We start from the raw sequence: 21603 nt of genomic DNA, 5'->3' as shown, positions 1-21603 counted from the left end.
CATTTCATAACCTCATAAATCACTTACATGCTTAGCCCATAATGTATATGATATGCTTAACTGTGAGACCTTGACTTTTATAGACTCGTAAAGAGAAGTATATGCGATATCCCTGATCAGGGGTAATTTCATCATTTCCTTAGTAAGCCCACAAAAGTAAGATTTTAAACAATATTATGGCCTAAGTAGGCCTAAGGCATAAATGGATGATGAAATTAAAGGTAAAATAAAAAAGAAACAAAAATTTTGATTATTTTCACGATAGGGGCAAAATGGTCATTTTTCACCTCAAGTTAAAATTTTAAGTTTTAATGAACCCGAGTATGTCTAGACTATTATGGACCTTGTCCCAGTGTCAAAGGAGTAAAAAGATTTCATAAAGGGTTGGAGGAGAGTAAGTTAATTGGTGGATAGGCAATTTGGTAATTTCAAAGGAATGGATAAGATTGGCTATAAATATCTTTCTTCCAGAAGCTTCTTCTCCCATTTTCTAGCAGCTTGTCTTCTTCTTCCATCTCACATTATTTCCAACCTCCATGGAAGCTTGATATGGAGCTTGCATGATTTTCTCTCTCTAGCTCTAGTTTTCATACTTTTGTGCCCTTATGACTAGAACCCTTGTATTATTCCACTCTCTCTCCTTAAAACCCTTGAAAAATCTTATTTTCATACTTTTTCTCACTAGTTGGGCGTTCTAGAGAGAGAAAGAGAGAATTACCACATTTCTGTTGAAGCTATTGGAAGAGAATTCAACTACAAAGGAACCCTAAAGTGAGTGATGCACTAAGCTTGGTTTTTAGCTGTGGATAATGGCTAGTAATTTAGATTATGAGCTATTTTATTGTTGAGGATGTTCATTCATTTTATAGTGATTTAGATAGTGAACATAGATAGCCATTTAAAGTGGCAATTGAAGGCTAGCTAAGAGATAGCTTTTAGGGTTTATAGTATGTGAATTAACATAATGGTGATGTTAATGTGATGGTAGGTTTCAAGGAAGCCTCATTATCCCATTTGGACAATTAGGGGAATTGGAGTTATCTAAAGGCTCAACAATATACCGGTGAGTGGATTGCCTATCAAAATCATTTTGAGAATATGACCGTTTTGTACAAAGTATTTGAATGATTCTACACAACTTTTGTTAAAACAAGTGCCTTGGGAACAAGCCTTTGATAAATCAATTTTATGTTATGACATGTGGTTATCATAGATCCCTATGATACTACATTATGTTGATATACATATATGTTTGAATATAATGTTGTGTAATTATAGTGACCCGGCTATGTGCGAGTAGGGAGTGTGCATAAGCCGAGGATGACCCGGTTATGTGCGAGTAGGGAGTGCGCATAACCTGGTGATGACCCACCATGTGCGAGTAGAGAGTGCGCATGAGCTGGTGATGATGATGATGTGATGGTGTGTATGATGATGATGGGATGGTGTGCATGATGATGATGGGTATACGTATACATATACATATGTAAATATGTGTGTTATAGGAAATTAATGAGTAATGGTATATGGTTGTAATGCATGTGAAACTTGACATGTTAAACTTTGGAAATCTGTTATGCGTTTCATGTTGGTTTGGACATTTCAGTAGGGTGGTTTTTCTTTGGGAAGAAGGGTAAATTTTTCATTGGTGCTCTATTTCTCGCTGCAGCGACAATCATTTTCACTGTAGCGAGAAACTCTCGAGTTTGGAGGGGTAGATTGGCTGAAAACTCGCTGCAGCGAGAAACTTTCTATTTCTGGGTTACAATTTTGCTGCAGTGAGATTCAATCTCGCTGTAGCGAAAAACTTTCTGTTTTGTTTCCTATCTTGTCCAATTGCTACCCTATTTTTAACTTCTTTGCTACCATATCTGAGCATGGACTTCCAACATTAAGTACTAAATGAGTTAAGTTTAAAATGAGGAGGTTTAGTGAGAAACCCTCGGCCAGTTGAGAAACCCTCGTTCGGCTAATAACTTAATCCCAACGTCGCTGCAGCGAAGATTCGTTGTCGTATTTGACTTGCTTGCGTAATATTGAAGCTTTCATTCTTCAAATGGTTCGTTATGTATGGGTTCATGATTTTCAAATGATTAATCATTTAAGGGCTTGATGAGGGGTTTTTAATATGAATGGAACTAAATTGCATTATTTTGAAACAAGTGCATCATGATTTTAAATTCTCCTTTATTGTTGCTTGTTCCCTTCCTTGTTCACTCATTGGGTTTATACTCACCATTTTCAACTTCATGCTTTCAGATCACGAGGTAGCCGATAACTAGGACAAGGTGTCCTTGTAGACTTATATCCATCTTTTGGTAAGTGTCTCAGCATTTAGTAGCTGTACATTCGTTCGAGTCTCTCCGCTAGAAATCGAGTCTTCTTTTTGAGATGTATAGACAAACTTGATGTAAATTATTAAGATACATATTGTAGGCAATGTACACTTAATTGGTATGCCAGTATGAGTTGGCATTGTTTAATATTACTTTGATCCTAAGTTATGAAATGTGACTTAGTAGTTTATGATGGAATGATGAACATGTCAGATTAATAGGCTTGCTTGGGCTTAGTGGACTATGTCTATTAGGCCCATACACCGATCATGGCTCAGAATTTGGGTCGTGACATTAACACATGCATCCATGGCATACATGTTACAATCTCAAAAATGGAACTCATGCATCCAACAATCTTATCATGCTACATCATATGTAACATTTGCATAATAACATTCATTCATTAACCCTAGAAATATCTCGTATCCACATTAGCCCGAAGTTCGGAGTAATTGAGTAGACTACAAACATAAAAGGGCTTGTCCCCCCTCGTTGAAAACTAGTACATAGTAGCATATTTACATACATAGTAGATTCGTAGTAGCATATTTACATACATAGTAGATTCGTAAACAATTTGAAAATCATTGTGTCGCACATCATAATCCTTATCAAACCAAGTCATTTGAATCTTTCCTTCAAAACTTCATGAAACCTTGTAGTTCAAATCTTTTAATAAACCATTTATGGAAGTAAGTTTCAAACATGCTTAAACAACCATTTCCACAAAAATCATGCTAACTTTACATATTAAAAAACTTGAAAAGGTGTATTCACTCACCTAATTGGAGAGTCAATTCCTAGCTTCAATCACAATTCTGTTTCAACGTTATTCATGGAGTTTTCAAGTGTTCCTATCATACAACAATCATAACAATCATATCCTAGAATAAAGATTTCATAATAATCATTCTAGGTATTTTTGAAACTACTCGATTTTAGCTAAACTAATTTTCTAGCTAAAACCTATGCTTAGAAACCCATAAATCTTCCATCTTTACCTTAGGTGAGCTTAGATGCTTAAAGAAATCACAAAGCCTTTAAGATTTAATCACCAAAAGCAAATCTGGGCAACAAAACCATATTTTCAGAAACTAGAAATCGAGATTTAAAGTTTCCAAAGCTTAAAAATGTCACTTTCTTCATAACAACTCAAAACTACATCATGTAATCATCAAAAATGAAGATTTGAGTTAAAAATGAGTTGGAAGAGCTTATGAACAGGTGTATTACCTTGCAAATGCAGTTGAGGGTTGCCAATCATAAAAAAATGTGATATATTTATAAGCTAAAGTGTAAAAATACATTTTTACCCCTTTTATTATTTTGAAATAGACAAAATGTATCGATACATTGGCCCATGTATCAATACATTTGGGTATGGAGAAAACGTATCGATACATTATGAACATGTATCTATACATGTTCATCAGAAACCCTTTATAAGCTAAATGTATCGATACATTTGAGACAGAATACATTTTTCTGAGATAAATTGCCCATACAACCTAACTAGCTTATTTACATTAACTATCGTTTCAGTAAATGTTCTCTTTTCTTTTTACTCCCTATTTACTTAAGATATTTAATGTAAATAAGAAAACAACCCCCCATTTGATACAAAAAAAATCAAAATTCATAAGAATCAAAATCTAAATTTTGGTTTCAAGAACAAAATCGAAAAAGTTCAACTACAATTAAATTTGCGGTTCCCATTTACCATAGCCAATGTGCTTCAAAAATTATGAAAAAATCATTTATGGTCATCTAAAAATCAAGGTAATCATTACTTCTAATTTTTTATTTCCAAAAGATTGTTCTATAAAAATCACATATTTTGAACACTTCCAAACTTAAAAAAATTTCTACTTCCTAAGTGACAGACCACCAAAAGTGTCAATGGATTGTTTTGAAGGTTAAAACTAAGTTTGATGTTCAAAATATATAATCCAAATGCTCATTTAAGGATTTTCTAACTTATCATTTTACTCAAGGTGGGATTTCACACTTATAGTAATCATATCTTTCAAAATTGGCTTGTTGATTGTTAAGTTTATTGAATTTTTAACAATTAGTATGATCCTTATCGTGCTTATTGTGTTTTGCAAATTGAGCTTATTGTATTTCTATCTTTCTTTGTGATATAACAAAAAAGGGGAGAGATATTGAGAAAATTTGCATCTTCAAAAAGGAATGATTAACATTGTAGCTTAATCAAGTTTTGAACCTTGCAACTATTGAGGCAGAGTTTTCAAATCTTTTAAAACATTATAACCCTTCTCATAATATTATACAGGCCGAAATTATAAAATAGCTAGCAAAGATAAGGTGTTTTTGAAAATAGCCTTCCCTATAACTTTAATTGTTTTTAGCTAAGAGAAAAAGATTTTAGAACCAAAGTACCCTTAATGAAACTTACTCATATTGAAGTACATGTGCCATTTGAAAATAGACTCCTCATATTCAAGCATAAGAGTAATTTGAAAATAAATACCTTGTATGCAAGCACACGGCCCATTTGAAGAGAAAAACCGTTTGAGATCATTTGAGCAGAGCATCATTTGCTTCATTTCTAAATCGCATCTAACAACTTTAGGTTTTACATTTTTGATCGAGATAGAGCATTTGAGCATTTACATCAGTTGATTCTACCCTAAACTCAAAAGCTAGCAAAGTGTTCGAACAAGTTCAAAGCAAAGTAAGTTAGTCAATGTTGAATTTTTTTGTTGTGTTTTTTAGTAGGTTTTGTTTTTTGAATGTCATATTACTTGATAATATAGTTAAATGGAGTGAGTTTTGAGTTTTGAATTCTATTTTTTGTGTCAATAGGGTTTAAATGCTTGCTTTTAGTTTAAACTTGTTGATAATATTATGTGTTTTTAGAGTGGTTTTTGTTGTGATGGTAGCCATATTCATTGATTATATTATTAAATGGCATTTGGTGTTGTTTAAAGATGTAGAAATCCCTAAGGATGTTATACAGCATGCCTAGTTGAGTTGAATGTTGTTAGCATGGCGTGTAACATATCGAGACAAAATAGGCATATGGCATGTAAAAACTCTGGGGATTTCCCTAAGTGCATGAATATGGCGTGTAGCATCTTAGAAATTTCAAGCATGGCGTTTAACATCTTTAGAATTTTTGGCATGGCATGTAACTGTTGCTGGTTTTCATACGAAAGTGCATGTGTCGCACAAGCAATATTGAAAAAGTAAGTATCATCTCCCAAAAGGATTGTATCTAAAATTTTGCTAAATACTAAATTTAATGCATCCTACTTTTATCCAAGTAAATCAAATTTATGAAAATTAATTAAAGATAAAATTTACTTAACTAAACTAGACTAAGGAGAGGACTCTAAATTTAATTGAAAAGCAGTGGATTAAGAGTCTAGGATTATGATTTCATTCAACATTTAATAACTTAAATTAACTACTCAACATGTAATCAAACTTCAACTAGAAAAACACCTAAAATGCTACAATTCAAACCTAAAATCTCAAAGATCTAACTACTTAAGCCCTTAAAATGTGTCAAAATAACTTTATATAATATAGTTATCAGTATAAAATAAAAATTTTGGTTGTCCCAGAACTTATGGCGGAAGTTGCTAAAATTGAATGTTATAGAAAGAAATTAGGGTTTGAAAAACTTATTTCCAACAACTCTAACAAAATATGGCCTTTTTGGACTCATTATGTTAATTGTAATATTTTATTTGATCATTTTCAATGCTTGCATATTTGATTCGCTTTACCATGGTTGGCATCACCAGTCTTAGCTTCTTTTGTTTACGTTATATGCACTAGGTTGGAAAGACATATGCTATGGGACTATTTGAAAGGCTTGTCTGCAGATATCAATGATCCTTGGTCAGTGGGAGGGGATTTCAATATTATTTTGGAAAGGGAGGAACGGCTTTATAGGGCAGCTTCGCATGGTGGATCTATGGAGGACTTTGCCACGACATTATTAAACTGTTGTTTAATGGATGGTGGGTTTGAAGGCAACTTTTTTATATGGACAAATTCCCAGATATTTCAAAGGTTAGACCAAGTAGTATACAACCATCAATGGGTAGCAGTTTTTTCCACCATAAGAGTACAACATCTAAATAAAGGTAGGTCAAATCATTGCCCCCTACTAATCTCTTGTTCTACAACCTCTCAACAAGGTCCTTCATCCTTTAGGTTCTTGCATGCTTGGGTTCAGCACCATGCATTAAAAAATTTTGTGGAAAACAATTAGAAGCTTCCTATACAAGGCACGGGATTTGAAGGTTTTTTGGGGAAAATAATTGAAGTTGAAACAAAATCATAAATGGTGGAATAAGACAATATTTGGTGATATTTTTAGCAACTTGAAGGAGGTAAAAAAGCAAGCTAAAACTAGTAAACTTTTATTCCAGCAACAACAATCTATAGAGAATAGGGAGATTTTGAATCATTCCTATGCAAAGCTGAACCATTGTCTAAGGGTGCAGGAAGCTTTCTAGCAAAAAAAATCTGGTATTAAATGGCTAGTAGAAGGGGATAGGAATACCAAGTTTTTTCACATTAGAATATAGATAAAAAAACCGAAGAACTTTGTTTTCCAAATCCAAAACTAGGATGGTTTTTGGTTGAAAGATCCAGATCTAATACAAACTTCAGCAGTTCAATTTTTTTCCTCCCTTATGAAAACGGAACCTGGTGATTTGACCAAGTTTTATGATTCTTTAACTCTTACTATTGTATCTGACTCTAACAATGCTTGATATTGAAAAAGATAGTGTCACTGGCCCAAATGGATTCTCTTCATTTTTCTACTAGCAATGTTGGGATATTATAGCTGAAGATTTTTTTCAAGTAGTGATCAATTTCTTTCATGGAGCAACTTTTCCAAGGGGGATCACGTCCACCACTCTAATGCTTTTGCCCAAGAAGAGTGATTAATCACAATGGAGTGAATTTAGACCAATTAGTTTATGAACATTTTAAATAAGATCATCACTAAACTATTGGCTAATTGTCTGGCTAAAATTCTAACTATTATTATTACTGACAATCAAAGTGGTTTTGTGAGTGGCAAGCATATCAGTGATAATATCTTATTAGCATAGGTATTAATATGGAAAATTGATCAAAAAGCAAGAAATGGAAATGTTGTTCTTAAGCTAGACATGATGAAAGCTTACGATTGGCTAGATTGGAAAGTTTTATATAGAGTGTTGCAACAATTTGGGTTCAGCCTACAGTGGATAGATACGATTCAACAAGGCATTTTGAATTGATGGTTCTCTTTGTTAATCAATGGCAAGTCAGTGGGTTATTTTAAATCACGATGGGGATTACACCAAAGTGACTCAATTTCTCCTTAACTATTTGTTTTAGCAGCAAAGTATTTGTCTCGACATTTAAATTGCCTATATGCCATATACTGCTCTATTCACTATTTCTCTAGTTGTCCAACGACTGTAAGCCACCCGACATTTCCAGATGATGTCTTTATATTTACTAATGGTAGTAAATCGACCTTGTAGAAAATTCTTTTATTTTTTTCAAGAATAAGAGCAAGTCTCTAGGCAACGTGTTAACCATCAAAAGAATTGCTTTATAACTCATTAGAATATAGCAAACACTAGAAGGCAAATTATATCTCAAGCTACAAGCTTCACTTATAAGTGCCTACCTATCAAATATTTTGGGGCACCTCTATACAAAGGCCCAAGAAAGGTACTATTATTTAATGATCTTGTAACTAAAATACAGAATTGAATCATAGGATGGGAGAATAAGATTCTTTCCTCAGGTGGCTGGCTAACTGTATTGAGAAGTGTATTGTTTTCAATGCCTATCTATTTACTTCAAGTTCTTAAGCCTCTTGTTTGTGTTATTGATAAAATTGAGAGATTATTTAACAATTTCTTGTGGGGGGGTTCGGCTAATGCTAGACGGATTTACAGGGCTTCATGGCATAAAATAACTTTCTTATCTTTTGAAGGTGGTTTAGATATCAGAGGCCTAGGGGATGTTTTAAAGGCCTTCAGTATTAAATTATGGTGGCATTTTCAAACATGTAACAGCTTGTGGACATAATTTTTGAAGACAAACTATTGTGTTGGTCGACTTCCCAAGTATGTCTAACCAAAAATTTATGATTCACAGACTTAGAAACGTATGATTACTAGCTGCTCGATTACAAAAGAACATATGAGGTGGCGAATTGATGGAGGCAAATTGTTTTTTTAGCATGATTGCTGGATGGGCAATGAACCACTAGCAAATCTTTTCCCTGTTTCTCGTTCATCAATGACACAAGTTTGCTATTATTTTGATACTGGTGAATGGGATGCAGACAAATTGAAACATGTTCTACCAAATGAGGTAATTGCTGATATTCTAAAAATTCCTATTGACACATCTAATGAAGATATCGCTTATTGGGTACTTACTTTCAATGGTAATTATACCACTAAGAGCTCATGGGATTTAATTTGGAAACGACAAACAACAAATCCTATGTTTAATTTTATTTGGCATAAGAGTATTCCTCTCACAACTTCTTTCTTTTTATGGCGATTACTAAATAATTGGATTCCTGTGGAGATGAGAATGAAAACAAAAGGATTCCAACTAACTTCTAAATGTAATTGCTGCAACTCAGAGGAATCCCTTCTACATATCATGTGGGATGGCCCCATGGCTAAATAGGTTTTGAATTTTTTTGCAAAATTCTTTCAAATCAATGTTATGAATCCACAGACTATTATTCAAATTATCTGGGCATGGGTATATTCTGGTGATTAGACTAAGCAGGGACACATTCACACCTTATCGCCTTTATTCATTTTTTGGTTCCTATGGATGGAACGTAATGATGCAAAACATAGAAATCTGGGCATGTATCCTAATAGAGTGGTGTGGTGTATTTTGAAACTTATACACTAGTTGTTTCATGGGAGGCAATTGAAAAAGTGACAATAGAAAGGTGATATTCAGATAGCTCAAGTGTTGGGATTAAAATTCCAAAGGGACATAGCCTTACCACCCAAAATATTATCTTGGCATAAACCATTGACAAGTGGGTTTAAATTGAATGTTGATGGTAGTTCTAAAAACAATTTTTAGAATGCTATAGAAGGTAAAATTTTGTGAGACCACACAAGTTCACTAATATTTGGCTTCTTAGAAAACTTTGGATCCAATAATTCTGTACATGCGGAACTACTAGCCTTATATAGAGGTCTTGTTTTATGCAGAAAGTATAATATTTCGAAGATCTGGGTTAAGTTAAATGTTATGGTTGTCATTCATATGCTGAAGAAGGGATACCGCGGTTCACATGGTAGTCGGTATTTATTAGCTTCTATCAAAAAATGCTTAACTCACTTCTCTAATATACACCGAAAAGGTAACTAAGCTGCAGATCTTTTAGCTAATCTTAGTCATCAACAGCGAAATCTGAAAGTTTTCTCTGAAGCTCAAGGGAAGTTGCTTAGAATTTTAAATTTAGAAAAAATTACTCTTCCTTATGTTAGATTTAAATAAATATAAAGGAGTACTACTCCTCATTCTAATTTTGTATGATTTAATCTTAGACTCTAATATACAGGTAAATTACTTATCTTATGCATTTAAAATAATTGCAAAGATAGTAATTCCTATAATAGGAATTCTTTCTCTCCTTTCTCATATGACTCTAAAGGTACAATTTAGGTCCCCCTCTCTAATGTACTATTCAATTTTAATTATTAATAAAATTTTGACAGGATAGTTGGGCCCTACAAGAACTTTCAGCTTTAAAAAAAATTCTTTTTCTAGGATTGCAATTGAACTTACATGTAGTTTAAATTTTTAATCTATTTCTTGCTTATTTTTCAACGGGATAGAATTGTTTATTCCAATTTGTTCTTAATGTTTTTAATTGTTTAGCCACCAATTAAATTGATTTATAAGCCTAAACAAACTTGGGAAAGGGAGTTTAGTGTAGACTAAAATTGAAAAAGCATGTAATCATATTTGTTTGCTTAGATGAATAAATTAATTTGTATATAAGATAGGAACATATCTATATGCCATATGTAGCTAGTATTAGAACTTGAACTTAATGAGTCTATTTCAATTTCAATTCACATAGGAACATAGTGTTTTGGTTAAAGTAGATATTTTTATAAGAGACTTGGAAGAGCATTATAAATAATTGAGGTCTCTAGGTTAGCAATTCAACTTATTGGAATAAGTTAAGAGAGAGAAGTAAGATTTAGATGAAGTGTGAGCGACATTGCAATCCTAGGCTTATCCAATTTGATTTTTATTTAATTATCTTTTTGTTTTGATTTTTAATTAGTGTATATTAGTTTAGTTTTTGTTGATTAATTTTTTGTTAATTTAATTATCCAAGTTTTGATTATTTGAATAAAACTAACTTGTTTTAATTTTAGTACTTAGTAAATTTTTAGAACAATTCTCTAAGGGATCAATACTTTGCTTACTAATATACTATATGTTTGATATGTGTGCTTGCGTAGGTAGAATTTTAACTAACAAGTTTTTGGTGTCGTTGCTGGAAAGTTGTTTTCTAGAATTTTTACTAATATTAATACCAAGCAACTTTAGTCTTAATTCAAACCTTATTTTATTTGTTTATTTTCTTGTTTTTCAAGCATCTTTGATTGTTGTATGCAAATGAGGAACTTGAAACTTATTCCTTTTGATCCAGAGATAGAAAAAACTTTTAGAAAACTTCGAAAGGAAAATTTGCAAGTTCAAACTCTAAATCAAACAATAACTAAAGATAATAATAATAATCATGGTAACAATGCTATCAATCAGACGCTTGAAGAGAACAAAACTCTGCGATATTATGTTATTCTTTTTTTACAAGGCTTGCACCAAAGCATTAGAAGACCTCCTATCAATGCAAACAATTTTGAGATCAAGCCTACTTACATTCAAATGATTTAATCTTTTGTTCAGTTTGGTGGGTTACCTAGTGATGATCCTAATTCCCATTTGGTTAATTTTTTGAAAATTTGTGACACTTTCAAATATAATTGGGTGACCGATGATGCTATTAGACTTAGACTATTTCCTTTTTCATTGAGGGATAAAGCAAAGAGTTGGCTAAATTCATTGCCAACTAGATCTATTATTACATGGGATAACTTAGCTCAAAATTTCTTAGCAAAATTCTTTCCATTTGCAAAGATTACAAAATTGAGGAATGATATAACTTCCTTCATACAATTTGATGGTGAATCCTTATATAAGGTTTGGGAACAATTTAAAGATTTGCTTAGAAGATGTCCACACCATGTGCTTCCTCAATGGCTTAAAGTTTGGACATTCTGTAATGGGTTGATCAGTCTAATCAAATCTACAATTGATGTCGTGTTAGTATATGCCCTTAAGCCAATTAGATTGGTCAGGGAATCTATATTGTCATTTAATACATATTTAATCGCATAATTATATGTGATAGAGGTTTTCCTTCATGTTAGTGCAAAAAAAATGAGTTATTAAGTACTAATTGGATGAAGCCCATGGAACATAAAAGCCTTGCAAGAGAATTGTAAAGTTGTTACAATTATGAGATCACTGTGCATCAAAGCCATGTTCCTAAAATTGTTTCTGGTCATTGTATTGTCAAGACAGGGCATTGACAATGCTCAAAGACCGGTACATGTTAAGCCTCTTTACTTGGGAAGTAAGAAATTGATCTAATAGATTAAAGTATATGAGATACTTGAGGATAACATGTGGGTGCTTGTTAAAGAACAAGTTCACTGAACATGACCTGCTATTAGAACTCCATTTGGTATTTTACTAAAGTGTATATGGAATATGTTCCCATGTGACAGTCGTGCAACTAGTCCTTAAACTTGAGACACCAAGTCATCTTGTATGGGGAATGACATACTTTGATTTCACCCCTATAAGTTTGGAAGTGACCAGATGCCTAAACAGGGTGTTTTTGGGTATGCCATGAAGCATGCGAAGGTGAATGATTGGTCAAGACAAGATTCATCACCCCAAGTGATATGAGAGGATGTATCTCACTTGTTCTCAATTCTTAATTAACTTGTATAAAGCCTTTGGCCAAAGCATGATGAATTTGAGGAAAGTTAGTTTCCTAAATTCATAAGGTTAGTCATGAATTATGAGAACTAATATGGAATGTCATAAATAGACACCGAGCCATGCTTAATGATATATCCGGGATATTTGATGAAAAGACCGTATTGCACTTATAGGCTTATCACTGAAAGGCTTTATCAAATTCTTTAATTAACTCTCTAACATTTGGGTGGTCATGATGTACAACTAGATGCCCCTCATAATCTATAAATATAAATCAATTATCAAATTGATATTTGATTAGGATTTATATTTATTGCCAACATGTTATAAACGTAATGGGTCACATACATTAAGTGACATGATTGGGATTAAATAAGGATAATTAATTAAGTTGGACTTAATTAGAATAGACCAAAAGAAAGTGGAAAATTAATTAAGTTCACAGAGACTTAATTAAATTAAAATACAACTATTGTATTTAGGGTTGCAACTTAGTTTGGCTATATAAATATATTATATTAGCAAACTAGAACTCTAAACCCCCATCCACTTCTCAACTGTTTCATAAAATAAAAAAAAAGAAAAATAATTTTCTTTGTATGACAAAAAACAAAGATTCAGCAAGACCTTTTGGTCTTTTTATTTTAGAAACAAAACTTGCTAGCACAAGTAAAAAAAATCCTACCTCTGAGAAGTCTTATTCAGTCACTGTGTGGATTACTGTTAGAGGCCAAACACTTGGATGGCTGAAGATTTGACAAATTCTAAAGGTGAAGAAGCAAAGATTTTGATTTAATTGGCTCTTGACTATAATATCTAGAGCAAGGTATGTAACTCTTAAACTTATGAGTGTTCATAATTAATTTGAAAATTACATGAAAAACACAAACAATGATCCCGTAGGATTCGACTGTTTCTCTGATTAAATGCTAGTTTATTATTTTGTTGCGTTATATTTTTAATTTATTGATTATTTTCATATTTGAGTAAAAGGTCGAATCCATGCAAGTCGCTGCTAGTGGGGCATTGATGGATAAAAATCCTAATAAAGCTTATAATTTGTTGGAAGAGATGGCATCCAATAATTACCAATGGCCTTCCGAAAGATCTAGTTCTTGAAAAATGTTAATGTTTATGAAATTGATGCACTGAATGCTTTGATTTCACAAGTAGCTGCATTGACAAAAAGATGCAGTTAATGCTATCCAAAACTCCTTTATAACTTGTGATTTGTGTGGAGATAGCCATTTAAAAGATCAATGTCCATCTAATCTTGAATTAGTTCAGTTTGTTGGGAACTTCAACAGGCAACAAAATAACCCATACTCTTATACTTATAATCCTGGTTAGAGAAACCATCTAAACTTCTCATGGAATAATAACCCAAGACCTTCAAATCAAAGGCCAAACTTTCCTCTTGGCTTTCCACAACAAGCAAAACCTTCTGTCCTAGAAAAGAAGCCTATTATGGAAGAGATGTTCATGCAATTCATGACAAAGACTGATGCCAATATGACAAAGAATGGTGCCATCATTCAGAATCAAGTAGCAACAATTTGAAATCTTGAGATTCAAATGGGACAATTTGCTAGTTCCATTAATAATAGACCCCAAGGTGCCTTGCCAAGTGACACTCAAGTCAATCCTAAAGGTAAGGAACAATGCAAATCAATTATCCTTAGGAGTGGAAAAGAAGTTGAAGGGATGAGTGAAAAATCAATTGAATCTTCAAAAAAGCATGTGGATGATGAAGAGATAATTGTTGAGAGAAAAGTTGAAGCTAAAAAGAAATATGATGGGGAAGCTAAAAATTAAGTGAAGTTTGAAGCAAATTATCCTCCACCACCATTCCCACAAAGGTTGCAAAAACAATAGCTTGATAAATAGTTTGAGAAATTTCTCAATGTCTTCAAGAAGCTCCACATAAACATTCTTTTTGCTAAAGCTTAGGAAAACATGCCAAGTTATGTCAAATTCTTGAAAGACATCCTAACCAAGAAGACAAAATTGGAAGACTTTGAATCAATTGCACTTACTGAGGAGTGCAATGCGATAACTCAAAACAAGCTTCCACCGAAGCTTAAAGATCTAAGAAGTTTTTCTATCCATGTACTATTGACAAATTTAAATTCTCTAAAGCTTTGTGTGATTTGGGTGTTGGTGTTTCAATTATTCCTTTGTCAATTGCTAAGAAAGTTAAAGTAAGTAAGGATGGTGGTTTAGTTTTGGTTGTGATTTTAGTCTACAGTGCTATGATACCATCTGTTGATGTTATTCCAAATGATGATTATGACACTTTGCCAGTTGCTACGGCACTAGGTGTGACATAATTTTTGCTGGTGACTATGATATCGAGCATGATATGATATGATATGTTGTTTATTGGTTGGCCACCGTACATGACTTTGTTATGTCCAAAGAGGACCACTCTATGATAATGATGATTGAACCATGTATATTATGCTTCTAGTTTACGATTATGAGATATACGATATGATATGATATATAGGATGTAATTGATGAAATGGTTAATGGTAAGGGTTGTATGTGTTCATTGACCAAAGACAAGCTTAGACTATGCTTGAAGTGTCCGCAAACTTAACATGAATATGAATGTTCTTCAGGTAAGATAAGTATGATGTGAAATTAGCAACAATCATGAGTTTTGGCTAGAAATAGTTATATGTTAGTAGCGTAGTATGGCTACCGTGATGATGACAGGATAATTATGACATGTGATGCTTGACCTATTTTAACTATACATAAGTTTTAGCCTATTGTAATGTATGTATATTTAGAGAATATATGTAGCAATTATCCTTGCACATTTGCAATTGATTATATGCTTCCACTCACTAAGTATTAGTATGACTCACCTTTCAATTGTATTGTGCAGATAAACATACAACAAATTTCAAGTGGCTTAACGTCGTTGTCTAGACGAGCAAATTTTGAGATCTAGTCGACTTTCTTTTATGATGAGCCTACTCTGCTGAGTTAAGGTTATGTATTACACTTCTTCACTAAATGTTTTCAATGCATGTCATGTAACAGATTATGTGGGTACTGCATTGCCTCATATTTTACTTAATGAAAGGTTTTAGGGGAACAAAATGTATTTAGTCAATGCATGGCTATGTGGATGTTATGACTAAGTTATATGTAAATATGAACCAAGGGGCTTGTTGTTCAATTTTCCTAACCACACAAGTATACATATCACAAAGATAATATAAAAATGAGTAGCGTGTCGATCCCACAGAGAATTGAATTAATCCTTATTATTAACTACTAAAATTAACACACCCTAATTTTATCTAAACAATTAAAATTAGAAAGAAAATTTGAAACTAATAAACTAATAAATAAAATTAATACATCAGCAATATTGTCTCTCTCTCTTAACTAAGTTTAATAGATTAAGTGTTGGTCCCAATTAAATGTGCTAGAGGGGGGTGAATAGCACTTTTTGGCTCTTGGCAAGATGAGGAACTAATTTAAAAAGCAATGAAAATAAAAACAAAGTAGATAATGCGCAGGAATTTAGAGTGGTTTGGTCCAAGACCTACATCCACTACCTTGATTATTTAACCAAGGATTTTCCAACCAATCCACTAAGAACTGGAGAAATACACAACCTTTCACCAAGCTTTACAATGGCTTTTACTAGGCTCAGCCAAAATGTCACGACCCGGTACTCCCCTCGAGCCCGTGACAACCGTCACGATGTCTCGATAGACATTCATCGCCGGGAATGCCGATCGAAACCCCACAAGGCTTTAATATCAGTTTCTCATTTCTCCTATGAGTAACTGTTGCTAAGTATCATGTTTTGAGAAATTATAAACTATTTCCAAATCAAAACAATAGAAAAATAATTTTTCGCTCACAGGGGCATTTTGGTTATTTTTCCTCAAAAATCTCAAAACCAACTAAAAAGGTTGTATGCAAGTGAAAAACACATATTTCTTAAGCAAAAATAAGTCTAGATATCTAAAACATTCATTTAAAGTGAAATTATAACTATTTGAATATAATAAAAATATTCAATAAAATATTCTATTTTCTTATAAAACAATATTTATAGAGTTACCGGTAAATAATTTTTATAGCGTAAAAGCTAAATAAATTCATACATACTGTAATACAGATAACCAAAGTATAAAATTTAATTTATAGTGACACATTGGCCCACGAACGTCCAAAAGTAATGAAGGCTATGAACCTACAATTTTTGAGGATGCAAGTCCAACCGTAGCCCTCAACGAAATGAGCTATCTACCGACTATCCTGAGCCTGAAATGGGTGAAAATGAGGGTGGTGAGATTATATAATCCCAGTGAGTAAACAAATACCATCTAAAATATCTAAAGCTAAGTAAATGGAGACAAATAAAATAATTTAACAAACTGTAATTCATCACCTTTCAACTCATTTCAACCAAATAAAATCAATTCATATAAATCAAGTAATCAACATGGCTTATGAATTTCTTAAAACTTTGGCTCATGCCAAAATCATTCTCATACTCAGTTATTAGGGATACCTTGACCGAGGGCTATCCCAACCGAGATTGCCAAGGTTGTTAAAAAGTTATGTACTCATAAATCGTGCTTTTATTTTGAAAACGTAATCATTCCTTGGCGTTGGCTAAGTTCACCCTCACGTGGTGGTTGGGCGTGAAGCGAACTCTAAAGTGTTAACCTCGGGAGTTATCCATCTGCACCTCTCACTGAGGTATGAATATAATAGGATTACTATGCCCCTCTAATAGGCTGGTCTATGGAACCCGTCCACTGCAGCGACTAAACCCACCATACAATAAAATTTAACAGTATGACATGGCAATTATTTTATTTTACAGCCTCTCAAGGCAAACAGTTCATACATTTTCAACACATTTACCAAATCAACCATTCATGCCAATATTATCATAAGCCATTCATTTCAAACCATGATTTATAACACAGCAATTAGTCTCCAATTACTCCATTTTCCAAAACCATCATTCAATTTCAAGACAATTTTATAAAATCATTTCATTTAATCACATTTTGCTTATAAAACATAAAGATTTGCCATTTAAACTCATTTTCCATAAAATCACAAAATCGGATAAAAACCACTTTAGATAATTAAGACGATAGTAAGGTTACTCACTATTTCGGGAGTTGAATCCCAAGTACACCGATTCTTGATCATTGGGTACTATCTTTTTACTTTTGCCGGAATGCTCACCACCTAGACATAATGCACAATAAGCCATTTACTACATTGTGCTAAATTGTTATAAAACCAATTCAGGCTTTATACTAATGTATGAAATGGGATGCAAATTGTTCGGATTATCGTCTAAACACGGTGCTCTACACACATTCAATTGTGTACCTAAATAAAACGGTATTGGCCCAATTCGATCTATCACTCGATTAATTGGCCAATATGTCCAATTTAACTCCAAATAATTTTATTTTTCTCCTAATACTCCAAATCATCAAACACAAGTCAAATAGCATAAAATCTAGCAAAATCATTTTCACATTTTCTCTTGGAAAATTCGGCCATGGTGGGTGCATCAATACTATGATTTTTCCTACTTGATTTTCTCACCATAATTCATCATTTTCTAACCAATTCACTTGAAATAAAATCAAAATTATCATCCACACTCTACATGGAAAATTTAGCCAATGAAGAATCCATGAAGAACACGTGATTTTTCATACTTGTTTTCCTTCCAAACATGATAAATCAACTATAAACACTAAAATATCTCAAAATCTAACCAAATAAATCATCAAATCTTCTCTCTCTAAATTCGGTCAGCCATGAATCCTTCATGATATCTTGTGATTCAACCATGGAAAATGCAAAATAATGCATGGGAAAGGTATATCACAAGTCAAAATCAAGAAATTTTACCTTTGATTGCTTGATTACTTGAATTTTCACACTTTTCCCTTGAATTTTTCCACCTAGGGTTTGTGTCTTCTTTTCTTCCTTTGTTCTTGCTTTGGCCAGCCATATGAAGAGAAATTGGCTGATTTTATGCTGATTTTTAACCCAAAAAAATAAATGGATATAAATTTGACACATGTCACCATTCCATTGGTCCATGTGTCATACTTAGCCATTAAACAATCTCTCTCCACCACTTAAATTTTCTCAATTATCCATGATAATATTGGGTAAAATCTATGTGCTAGACAAGTGTTGGGTGGTGTAAAATTACAATTTTGCCCCTGGGCGACAAAATGACTATTTTACCCCTATGCTCGAAAAAATGCCGAAATTAAAATTCTTCACTTCTCAAACTCAAATTATGTTATAAATAGTCAATCTTGATCAAAAACTTCTTCCAACATTCCAATTTTAACCTCGGGTGGCAAAATAACCATTTTGCCCCTAGGTCATGAAAATTTCAATTTGACTCCAAATCGGTTCTCGAACTTCGAATCACCATTTTAAGTCATTCTGGGGTTTTAAAACTCTCAATTTCATCTTAAAATTTCTATTTGGACTAGTTCGAGGCTTAATTCAACTTAATTGTACCATTTGGTACAATATCGTCCTTTAACGATTTTCAAGGTACCCAAGTAAGCAAACATGTATTCTTATGTAGGAATGGCATAATAAACATATTGTAGAGTTGGGCTTGACACAAAACCTTTCACAATAGTTTTTTTCGGGCTCAACTATAACCCAACACCTAACTTTTCAAGGCTAAGTTAGAACCTTTATCTAAACAAGAAATCCTACCTTGATTGAACCCCTTAGAGTGACCCTTTCACTCTAAGAACATAAAGAGAAATGAAATAAAAGTGTACTTATGATTATAAGGTTGATCTAAGTGGTACAAGTTGAAGTGCAAAACACAACTACAAAGATGGGCGTTGAGTGCAGTAAAGTGCAGAGAGATTTTTGCTAGTTTTTGAGCTCTTTTTGCTTGGAAGCCTTCTCTATTATATTTATAGCCATTAGAACCCTTTTTTATACTTTGAGAAACAACTCTTACGGCAGTTTGACAGTTTTCTGGCCATTGGAAATAGTTGGGAGTTGGTTCTAGCCGTTAATTTATCTTTTAGTACAGAGTTTAAACTTGCAGGCAAAATGTTCCTAGTCGACTAACTAATATCTTAGTCGACTAAGTTGTCTCTATCTTCTAATACTAGTTTCTGGCAGTTCTGGAAGTGTGCACTTAGTCGACTAACTCATTCCTTGGTCAACTAAGTTAGTTCTGTTTCTCAATACTCTTCAACCCGTCAACTTTTGATTTAAATCTTAGCTGACTAACTCTTCATTAATCGACTAAGGGGCTTCTGTCTTTTTGATCAATTGTGACTTCTTTATTTCTATGCTCTTTGATATGTGCATTGAATGATTGATTAAATATTTGCATATAAGTTTTGTCCTACACACTCAATTACAAATATTAGACACAAATGAAATGAGAATGTTTTATTATCATCAAAAACTAATGGAGCCAACAATCTCCCCCTTTTTAATGATGACAAAACATTCCTTGGTTAATTTGCACAGTGTCTTTTTATTCTTTTTTTTTTTAGTTCTACACAAAATGAGGATTGCTCCCTCTATGTGTATGTTCCCCCTTAGTGTGTGCATATTTTGCGTGTTCATTCTAGCAAATTTTATTCATGTCATGTAGAAAATGACACTATACATTCAGAGTATATATATGCAGAAATATAAAGTGATTGACAGTAGGTGAATGTTGACAAATTATCATCAATATTTTAGCAATGTCTATCAACAATATATTGTTACCAGATTTTGTCTATGCCATTCAACATTCAACAGATATAATATACTTAGCATCCATATGTATTCACAAACATATTCTATTCACAATGTCATAATAAAAATCAGTCATCAGCATAATATCCCAATATTAGTGCAGCACCAGATTTTTAATAACAGCAGTCAAAATATCATAGACAGTAAGACATCATCATATATTTAATTGTCAACAACCAAATAACATAAACATATTAACATCCCATTTCTCACACAAAAACATAAGCAGCAAGGTTAAATTTAAGTGTTCAATTGCCAACATGGCACAAACAGCAGATTATCACAAAATAACAGTTAATGTTCTAAAACTGCCCCTAGATAATTTTTACTTCTTATCTCCCCTTATCTTTCCATAATTTCTCCCCTAAGGTCCCTACCATACTTCTCCCCCTTTTTGTCATCATCAACTTCTAATCATCTTTTGAGGAGGATGAGGGAAAGGATTCATCATCAAGGTAGTATTTCACATTCAGGAGTTCAAGAGAGGGTTCGGGTTGAGGTGGTGATTTTTCAGGAGATTGTTCAGAAGATGAAATCTCAAAAGGGTCTTAAGGAGAGGAATTTGTTGCTGGCCTGGCCTTTTTTGCCAATTTGGAGGATTTTTTCCTTTTGAGGAATTTTGTTTTAGTGGCCATTATGTTCTTGCCCTTGCCAAATGGTTTGGACTTGGCTTGTGGATCTTCAGCAACGTTCTCTTTTCCTTTCCTAGACTACCCTTTTGTAGTGGATTTCCCTGCTTGTGCTTTGGCAACTTCCTTTTCAGCTTGCTCCTCTTTGACCATTTGATGAAAAACATCCTTAATGGATACTTTTTCTGAATTTGAAGGAGAGGGCTGCCTTGAAGGAGGATTCTCATCCGGTGAACCAAGAATTTATGTTCTTTGTTCTGAGGCTCAGGTGAGGGGGACTTTCTTGGTTGTTCCACCTCAAGTTCATGACCTTCAGCTTGCACCTCAACTTCCTGTCCTATTGGAGCCAGGCTAGGAGTTGTAGAGCTGTTTACAGCAACTAGTTCTTATGGTATTTTTTCTTTTCCTTTCATTTTGCTTTCCATTTCTGCTAATCTTTCTTCAATTTTCTGAATTCTTGCTCCTTGATCTGTGAGCTTCCCATCAATTCTCCTTAGCAAATTAAAGATTACTTCATTTGAGAATTGAGATGGTGCTGCCTCTGGTTGAGCAAATAAGGAGGATTCTTTTTTTAGACCAGCCTTGGGGGTTTTAATGTATCTTTCTCTATCAAGTTTGTACCCTATTTTAGGCAAGCTTCCTAGATAAATGGCTTGGTCTCTGATTTTGACTTTGTCTGCCTCATATCTAGAACTCCAAATTCCTTTCTTCTGCACTAGAGAAATGATGATATTTCCATAAGGCAAGTTTAGCTTCTT

At 33.3% G+C, this 21603-nt stretch overlaps 1 non-coding gene across 1 annotated transcript; it reads right to left on the bottom strand.

Annotated features, from left to right (window-relative positions):
* Positions 1–11534: 11534 nt before the first annotated feature.
* On the bottom strand, positions 11535–11641 carry LOC148763088 (small nucleolar RNA R71). Its single transcript, XR_016026110.1, has one exon. It is a non-coding gene; the product is annotated as a small nucleolar RNA R71 (small nucleolar RNA).
* Positions 11642–21603: the final 9962 nt, after the last annotated feature.

Source organism: Theobroma cacao, chromosome 4 (assembly GCF_053813885.1).
Source record: "Theobroma cacao isolate CCN51 chromosome 4, ASM5381388v1, whole genome shotgun sequence".
NCBI classification, from domain to species: domain Eukaryota; kingdom Viridiplantae; phylum Streptophyta; class Magnoliopsida; order Malvales; family Malvaceae; genus Theobroma; species Theobroma cacao.
This window is presented reverse-complemented; position numbering and strand designations above follow the sequence as displayed.